Consider the following 10,363-nt stretch of genomic DNA (forward strand, 5'->3'; position numbering starts at 1 on the left):
GACGGATCAGAGGATGCCAGTAGAAGGTTTGAATCAGAGGATGCCAGTGACGAATCAGAGGATGCCAGTAGAAGGTTTAAATGGTGGGTTGTCGCTGTGAATGCCGCTGGAAACACCGTGACCGGATGCCGCCGCCGTGAACTCCGGTGAGTTACTTGAACGCCGTCGGCCGCCGTCGTAAACCGTATACAATATTCTGAACCAATGAATGAAACATGAATGAAACCCTAATAAGTAAAACTGTGAACAGAGTTGTGAAATAGGGGGCGTGTGTTTATAATAAATATCACATGATTACAATTTTGCCATGTGTTCACACTGGTTCTCGCAGTTCTCGCAATAAAGGGTGGTTCCTAACGGATCCTTATCCTATATATATATATATAATGGCCATTGGCCAATGGTTATGTAAACATATAATAATTATATATTTATATCAAAACAACCAAAACAAAATAATGACACATTCCAAGAACGTTCAAACAAGAAGTCCATCAGAAGAATTTGGTAAATGTACGGTCAGCATTTGGTTAAGGTACATAATTTTTAGAGGGAGGTCCTAAATTCAGATCTAGAAAAACGAGTAAATAGAATAATTGATGTATATTAGAATATAAATAATTTTTTTTAATATAAAAAATCACCAGAAAATTTTTTATGAAGATCAATGTCACACCCCCAAAATCCACCTGCGGATAACACCCGCTTCGAGGGCGTGACCGACCAGGATCCAGCCACCAATTATACTGAATACTTAAGTTGATAACAAAAGTAATACTTACTAATCATAAGCTTAGCAAATATTAAGTTCAGAGTTTAAAGTTTTAAGTTCAAAACAGTAATAAATAGCGGAAGCATAAGTAAGGTAGTTTAAACAATGTTCATGTTTCAAAATACGGTAACACCCAACACAGGGGTGAACAGACACTACACATTCCCAAGCAGCAAGCTCCTTCGTCACGGGTTACCTGCAAAGCATGCAGTAAGGGGTCAACAATAATGCTGAGTGAGTTCACTAGTTGTCCAGTTTTAATTACCAAAAACTCTGTTTCACCGGTTAATTTATCCGTTTATACATGCCCTGGGGAGCTACCCCAAAAGTTAGCGACTAAACTGTTTTTCCAATACCGAACACTAGGTAACCGTTGCGTATCCGCAGGATGCCCCGATGTCAATGTTCTATCATCATTGACGGATTTCTGAGTACATTAGTTCACGCCCGTCCCAAACCAGGGCACGGTGTGAGGCTGGTAAACACCTAAATAGCGCTATCAACTAATAACCCGCTCGCCTAACCCGGCGACTAATCGGTATTTGTAGTAGGGACTTGAGTGATAGAGTTTCGTTTAGTGCCGTTAGTTGCAATCCGTATAAACAGTAATTAACCAAAAGGTTTCCCAATACCCGGGAAGGAAGAGTAAGTTTTGTTCCCAATGACTAGGGAAGGTATGTAAATGGTATCCCCTTTTACCAGGGGATAGGGTTGTTAGTCTCGTGTCCCAAACCACCGGGACGCATGCTTTTAAGTTGTGAACTCACCTTGGGTTGCTCGGTAGGTTTAGGTTACTTGTCAATCACGTTGGTCACCACGTCCTAACATGGTTACCGGTATGGGTCAGGTTCGGTATGCAAGTAATCACGTAAGAACATATACAGGCACATAACATGCATACATACAAGTAATAGTCATGGGATTATTGGGCCGGCCCTAACAATAACACAGTCAAACTGAACACAGCAACACATAGTCCATTTAACAGATAGCCCAAGTTAACACAGAATGGCCCAATAACCAAAATGGACAGCCCACTCGCAACCAGCTGGTCTCGAGTCGCAACCAGGTGGTTTCGGCTTGCCACGCTGTGGTTGCGAGTCGTAACCGTGGTCTCGAGTCATCATGCTGTGGTTGCGAGTCGCAACCGACGTAGTCTCGAGTCGCAATCACGTGGTTTCGACTTGTCATGCTTTGGTTGCGAGTCGCAACGGTGCGGTTTCGAGTCGGAAGGCTGTCGTTGCGAGTCGTAACCTGTCACTTTCATGTACACGTGATGATGCAGATGCATCAGTCCCTTTTGTACCAAGAATTCAGGCCCATTTTAGGAAACTACCAATAAGGTTTCACTAACACTTTGCCAAAGCTGAATACTAGTAAAGATAGATCAAACTTTGCCATTTTACATCTTCAAGTCATATTCAAACAAGTTCATCCTATCTTCATATTTTTCTAGGGTTTTCACCATAACAAATCACACATTTATGAACCAAAAATCACATATTTCTAGCAAGATTATGATGCAAGAACAAGTAAAACATACACTTAGTGGCATTAACATAACTCGGTTGGCCCTAAACATCCTTAAACCATTATTCCATAACCATTTAAGCATGTTAGTAAGTATCATTCATAAGGTTTAACACACATAGTCAAAACTTCACAAACTTCCTAAAAATCATGCATAGTATTTCTAGCAAGCAAAATATTTCTAACCAAACATGCATAAAAATCTAGTTTATTTAACCCACATAAATCTTATACACAAAAGATAACACAAAAGATAGCACTAACCGGTTATGAAAAGAGGAGCCGAAAACAAAGAAAAGAGAACCGAGAAGATGGTATGTCCGAGTGATAGTCTTGACCGAGTTTCTTGTCCGGGATCTTTGCTTGAACCGAGAAGAGAAGGAGAGAATGGTTTGTTGTTTGAGGGTTTTCTTAGTTGAGAGAGAATAAGAAGTGTATGTGTTTGTGTGTAGTGCCAAATGAAAGGAATGAGGGAAAGGTTGGATATATACAAGGGGTGGTTTTCGGGTTGGGCTTGGGGTTTCGGCCCAAACCGGTTACGGTCCAAAGGCCCACTCGAGACCGAGTGGCCCACTCGCAACCGCCCGGTTGCGAGTCATGGTCTCGGGTCGTGGTTTCGGCTCTCATATAAATATATATAATACATACACAACACATATCAAGTAAAAATCACGTTTCCATTTAATAATATTTATATACACACAAAATATTACAAGGTGATCGTTCGGAAAAACCTCGAGTGTCACATTATCCCCAAGTTTTAAGAACTTTCGTCCCGAAAGTTGAAGCAGTCACTGCCAAGCTAGCGTGATTCAACGGGGTGTCACATCATCCCCCCGTTAGTTTGGAATTTCGTCCCGAAATTCGGTTGTAGCTTCAGTGCTGGGGTTTTCGTTTGGGAATAACTGGGGATACTTGGACTTCATCTGGTCCTCCCGCTCCCAGGTAAACTCTGGGCCGCGCCGTGAGTTCCAACGAACTCGCACAAGGGGTATCTGGCTACGTTTGAGGGTTTTGATTTCTCGATCCGTGATCTCAATCGGTTCCTCAGTAAAGTGTAGCTGTTCATCAATCGTCAGTTCCTTAAAAGGAATCACAAGTGTTTCATCCGACAAACACTTCTTCAGGTTAGACACGTGAAAAACGTTGTGCACTGCACTCAGCTCTGCAGGCAGGTTCAATCTATAAGCAACCTTACCGATTTTCTCGGTAATTTCGAACGGTCCAACATACCGTGGATTCAGCTTGCCTCGTTTACCAAAACGAACCACACCCTTCCAGGGTGAGACTTTAAGTAGAACCCGGTCCCCGACCTGGAATTCTAACGGTCTCTTACGCTTGTCAGCGTAGCTTTTCTGACGGTCACGAGCTGCCGCCATGCGTTGCCTGATCTGGGAAATCTTTTCCGTTGTATCTACCACTAGTTCTGGGCCTGTGAGTTGACTGTCACCTATTTCCGCCCAGCAGAGAGGTGATCGGCATTTACGACCGTACAATGCCTCAAAAGGTGCCGCCTGAATACTAGTGTGATAGCTGTTGTTGTAGGAGAATTCCACCAGCGGTAGATGCTTCTCCCAGTTCTTGCCAAAATCGATCACACATGCTCTAAGCATGTCTTCCAGGGTTTGGATGGTGCGTTCAGATTGCCCATCCGTTTGCGGGTGATAAGCGGTGCTCATGTCCAAACGTGAGCCAAAGGATTTGTGCATAGCTTGCCACAACTCGGAAGTAAAACGAGCGTCTCGGTCGGAAATAATAGAAGTTGGCACCCCGTGCCTGGAGACTACTTCCTTTAAATAAATTTCTGCCAAGGTAGAAAACTTGTCTGTTTCCTTAATGGCCAGAAAGTGTGCAGACTTAGTCAATCGATCTACTATCACCCAGATAGTATCATTCCCGCGTTGAGATCTAGGTAGCCCTGTAACAAAATCCATGGAAATCTGTTCCCATTTCCATTGCGGGATTTCCGGTTGCTGTAGTAGGCCTGCTGGTTTCTGATACTCGATCTTGACTCTTGCGCAGGTCAAACATTTGCCAACGTAGGCTGCTATGTGGGCTTTCATGCCAGGCCACCAGTAGGTGGTTTTCAAGTCGTGGTACATCTTATCTGAACCAGGATGTACTGAATAACGGGACTTATGGGCTTCGTCCATCACAAGCTCTCGTAAATTCCCCGTAAAGTGGGACCCAAATGCGTCCTGCCACATAGTAGGCGCCGTCTTCTTTCTGTTCTAGTTGCTGTCTCGATCCTCGCAGGGACTCAGCCCTGATGTTTACCGGTTTCAAAGCTTCAATCTGAGCATTTCGGATCTGGGTAGGGAGACTAGACTGGATAGTAAGTTGTAATGCTCGCACGCGCTTTGGTACAGTGTCTTTTCGGCTGAGGGCGTCTGCCACAACATTGGCCTTGCCCGGATGGTACTTGATGGCGCATTCATAATCATTCAGAAGTTCGACCCATCGGCGTTGCCGCATGTTTAACTCCTTTTGCTTAAAGATATGCTCGAGACTCCTGTGATCGGTGTAAATGGTGCACTTGGTACCGTACAGGTAATGTCTCCATATCTTAAGCGCAAATATCACTGCTCCCAATTCCAAGTCGTGTGTTGTGTAGTTCCTTTCATGTGTCTTGAGTTGTCGAGATGCATAGGCAATAACTTTCTCGCGTTGCATCAACACGCAACCGAGTCCATGAATAGACGCATCGCAGTACACCACAAAGTCGTCCGTTCCTTCAGGTAACGAGAGAATAGGAGCGCTGCAGAGGTTATCCTTAAGCCTCTGAAAAGCAGATTCCTGTGCTTCATTCCACTTGTAGGTAACGCCTTTCTGAGTGAGCGTAGTGAGGGGTTGAGCGATCTTTGAGAATCCCTGAATGAATCTGCGGTAGTAACCTGCCAATCCCAAGAATTGGCGAACTTCAGTCGGAGTCTTAGGGGTAGGCCAATTCTTTATAGAGTCGATCTTAGCTGGGTCGACGTGGATTCCGTCCTTGTTAACCACGTGCCCAAGGAAATGAACTTCTCGAAGCCAGAAGTCGCATTTCGAGAACTTGGCATACAGTTGCTCATTGCGAAGGAGTTCGAGGATAAGGCGTAGGTGCTGTTCATGCTCTTCCTGACTTTTCGAGTAGATCAGGATGTCGTCTATAAACACGATCACGAACTTGTCGAGGTAGGGTTTGCATACTCGGTTCATAAGATCCATGAACACTGCAGGGGCGTTGGTCATTCCGAAGGGCATAACGAGGAATTCATAATGACCATAACGAGTTCTGAATGCAGTTTTGGAAATATCTTCGTTACGGACCCTTAACTGATGGTAGCCTGATCGCAGATCAATCTTAGAGTAGTAGCTTGATCCTTGCAATTGATCGAATAGGTCATCGATTCGAGGAAGAGGGTAACGATTCTTGATGGTAACCTTGTTCAACTCACGATAGTCAATGCACATCCGGAACGTGCCATCCTTCTTCTTAACAAAGAGTACCGGTGCTCCCCAGGGTGATGAGCTAGGACGGATAAACCCTTTATCCAAAAGTTCCTGTAGTTGAGTAGAGAGTTCCTTCAATTCTGCGGGGGCTAGTCGATAAGGCGCACGAGCTATAGGCGCTGCTCCGGGAGCTAGCTCGATCTGGAATTCGACCTGACGATGGGGAGGGAGTCCAGGTAATTCCTCAGGAAATACCTCGGGGTAGTCACGCACTACTGGAAAGTCTTCAATCCTCTTTTCCTTTTCCTGCGTGTTGGTAACAAGTGCTAAGATAGCGGTGTGCCCTTTCCGTAAACACTTCTGAGCCTTCAAGAACGAGATAATGCCGGAGATTTCTCCACTTTTGCCACCTTGTACAATGAGGGGTTCGCCAGAACGGCGAGGAATACGAACTGCTTTCTCTTGACAGAGGATCTCAGCGCGATGCTTGGATAACCAATCCATACCAATAACGACTTCGAAGCTTCCAAGAGTAACAGGGAAAAGGTCGATACTAAATGTCTGACCAGACAACTCTAGTTTGCAGCCTTTGACAACATGTGAGGCCTCGATGTTTCTACCATTAGCTAACTCGACGATATGAGGAGAACTTAGTAACGAAAGCGGACGCTTAAGCTTCTTACTAATACGTAGGGATACATAACTAGCATCGGCACCGGAATCAAATAACACAGAAACATAACGATCATCGAGTAGGAACTTACCCGTCACGACATTGGGGTCATTCCTTGCTTCACCAGCTCCAATCACGAATGCTCTTCCTCTAGCGCCATTCCCAGCATTGTTGTTCTGATTGTTGTTCCCAGCTCCTTGATTGTTGTTGCGGTTCTGATTCAGTTCAGGACAATCCTTCTTAAAGTGCCCCTCAGCTCCACACTTAAAACATGCCCGGTTGTTTCCCTGCTGCTGTTGCTGTTGGGGTTGTTGCTGATTCTGTCTAGCTGGGAACTGACTTCGACAATCCTTGGCGTCGTGCCCCATCTTGTGGCATCGCTGACACTGGCCCTTGTTACATGCCCCATTGTGGTGCTTGTTACACTTGTTGCACTTAGGGTAGCTTCCCCGGTAGCCACCCTGTTGTTGAGTGCCTTTGTTGTTTTCGGTTTTCCTTTGCTGCGCTGGGGCCTGAGTGGGGTTAGCATCCTTGCTTTGACTTCCTTCCCACTTACGCTTGCTGTCACTAGAAGTTCCGACAGTAGCACTGATCCTTTTGGGCAACCGGCCCTCTTCTACGGCTTGATCAGTGAGTTTGTGAGCAAGTCGAACAATCGGCTGAATGGTAGTGTGGTTGGCTGAAGTTACATGGCTTCGAATTTCAGGAGCCAAACCCTTGATGTACAGTTCGATCCTTCGGTACATTGGTCGTGACATGTTCGGGCAGAGAGCAGCATAGTCATTTGACAGCTTGGTGTAGGTTTCAATCTCTGACCCAACCATCTTGAGTTCATAATACTCGTTCTCAAGCTTGTGGATGTCATCCCGGTGACAGTATTCATCCTTAATCATATCCTTGAAATCCTCCCATGCCGTAGCATTTGCAGTTTCCAATCCAAACATCTGAATCTGCGCCTTCCACCAAGAAAGCGCGCTCCCTTCAAGCGTAGCAGTAGCAAATTTCACCCAATTTGCAGGGGGACACTCGCAAACAGCAAAGACAGCTTCAATTTTCTCAATCCAATGCAGGAGACCTATGGCACCCTCAGTGCCGTTGAAAGGGAGAGGCTTGCAATCCATGAAAGTTTTGAAAGTACACACCGGTGGTTGCGCAGGTGCATGCTGACCTGTTCGTGAGAAGCGAAGCGTATAGGTTTAGAGGCGAAAAGTCGATGTGGCGGTAGGATCTATACATCCTAAAACAACGAGCTTACCTATAGGGTGAGCTGCGAAAGCTGCAGCCACGGTGTTGAGCAGGTTAGTGAACTGAGCCTGCGTCATGTTGATGTTTCCTCTTCCGCGTCCACTCATTGTCTTCATAACCAGAAAACACAGTATGAGTGTGATGTCGTAGTGTAGCGAGAATGAGATAGGAGAGAGAGGTGTATCTATCTAGTTTAGGCACACTAGTACGTATAGCATACAGGAAACATAAAGCAGACAAGTAAACACTGGTCCGAGCTATGAGGTCAAATGTGTCGAGCCTTGCACTTGGAGTGTAGTGTCGTCGCGAGTCACGGGTTATAGTCTGGTTTTCTCCAAAAAGATTTTCCCCTTTTTAAAACCAAGTTCACTATAACCAATGGCTCTGATACCAATCTGTGACACCCCCAAAATCCACCTGCGGATAACACCCGCTTCGAGGGCGTGACCGACCAGGATCCAGCCACCAATTATACTGAATACTTAAGTTGATAACAAAAGTAATACTTACTAATCATAAGCTTAGCAAATATTAAGTTCAGAGTTTAAAGTTTTAAGTTCAAAACAGTAATAAATAGCGGAAGCATAAGTAAGGTAGTTTAAACAATGTTCATGTTTCAAAATACGGTAACACCCAACACAGGGGTGAACAGACACTACACATTCCCAAGCAGCAAGCTCCTTCGTCACGGGTTACCTGCAAAGCATGCAGTAAGGGGTCAACAATAATGCTGAGTGAGTTCACTAGTTGTCCAGTTTTAATTACCAAAAACTCTGTTTCACCGGTTAATTTATCCGTTTATACATGCCCTGGGGAGCTACCCCAAAAGTTAGCGACTAAACTGTTTTTCCAATACCGAACACTAGGTAACCGTTGCGTATCCGCAGGATGCCCCGATGTCAATGTTCTATCATCATTGACGGATTTCTGAGTACATTAGTTCACGCCCGTCCCAAACCAGGGCACGGTGTGAGGCTGGTAAACACCTAAATAGCGCTATCAACTAATAACCCGCTCGCCTAACCCGGCGACTAATCGGTATTTGTAGTAGGGACTTGAGTGATAGAGTTTCGTTTAGTGCCGTTAGTTGCAATCCGTATAAACAGTAATTAACCAAAAGGTTTCCCAATACCCGGGAAGGAAGAGTAAGTTTTGTTCCCAATGACTAGGGAAGGTATGTAAATGGTATCCCCTTTTACCAGGGGATAGGGTTGTTAGTCTCGTGTCCCAAACCACCGGGACGCATGCTTTTAAGTTGTGAACTCACCTTGGGTTGCTCGGTAGGTTTAGGTTACTTGTCAATCACGTTGGTCACCACGTCCTAACATGGTTACCGGTATGGGTCAGGTTCGGTATGCAAGTAATCACGTAAGAACATATACAGGCACATAACATGCATACATACAAGTAATAGTCATGGGATTATTGGGCCGGCCCTAACAATAACACAGTCAAACTGAACACAGCAACACATAGTCCATTTAACAGATAGCCCAAGTTAACACAGAATGGCCCAATAACCAAAATGGACAGCCCACTCGCAACCAGCTGGTCTCGAGTCGCAACCAGGTGGTTTCGGCTTGCCACGCTGTGGTTGCGAGTCGTAACCGTGGTCTCGAGTCATCATGCTGTGGTTGCGAGTCGCAACCGACGTAGTCTCGAGTCGCAATCACGTGGTTTCGACTTGTCATGCTTTGGTTGCGAGTCGCAACGGTGCGGTTTCGAGTCGGAAGGCTGTCGTTGCGAGTCGTAACCTGTCACTTTCATGTACACGTGATGATGCAGATGCATCAGTCCCTTTTGTACCAAGAATTCAGGCCCATTTTAGGAAACTACCAATAAGGTTTCACTAACACTTTGCCAAAGCTGAATACTAGTAAAGATAGATCAAACTTTGCCATTTTACATCTTCAAGTCATATTCAAACAAGTTCATCCTATCTTCATATTTTTCTAGGGTTTTCACCATAACAAATCACACATTTATGAACCAAAAATCACATATTTCTAGCAAGATTATGATGCAAGAACAAGTAAAACATACACTTAGTGGCATTAACATAACTCGGTTGGCCCTAAACATCCTTAAACCATTATTCCATAACCATTTAAGCATGTTAGTAAGTATCATTCATAAGGTTTAACACACATAGTCAAAACTTCACAAACTTCCTAAAAATCATGCATAGTATTTCTAGCAAGCAAAATATTTCTAACCAAACATGCATAAAAATCTAGTTTATTTAACCCACATAAATCTTATACACAAAAGATAACACAAAAGATAGCACTAACCGGTTATGAAAAGAGGAGCCGAAAACAAAGAAAAGAGAACCGAGAAGATGGTATGTCCGAGTGATAGTCTTGACCGAGTTTCTTGTCCGGGATCTTTGCTTGAACCGAGAAGAGAAGGAGAGAATGGTTTGTTGTTTGAGGGTTTTCTTAGTTGAGAGAGAATAAGAAGTGTATGTGTTTGTGTGTAGTGCCAAATGAAAGGAATGAGGGAAAGGTTGGATATATACAAGGGGTGGTTTTCGGGTTGGGCTTGGGGTTTCGGCCCAAACCGGTTACGGTCCAAAGGCCCACTCGAGACCGAGTGGCCCACTCGCAACCGCCCGGTTGCGAGTCATGGTCTCGGGTCGTGGTTTCGGCTCTCATATAAATATATATAATACATACACAACACATATCAAGTAAAAATCACGTTTCCAT

The sequence above is a fragment of the Helianthus annuus genome, chromosome 3 (assembly GCF_002127325.2).
Source record: "Helianthus annuus cultivar XRQ/B chromosome 3, HanXRQr2.0-SUNRISE, whole genome shotgun sequence".
Lineage (NCBI taxonomy): Eukaryota > Viridiplantae > Streptophyta > Magnoliopsida > Asterales > Asteraceae > Helianthus > Helianthus annuus.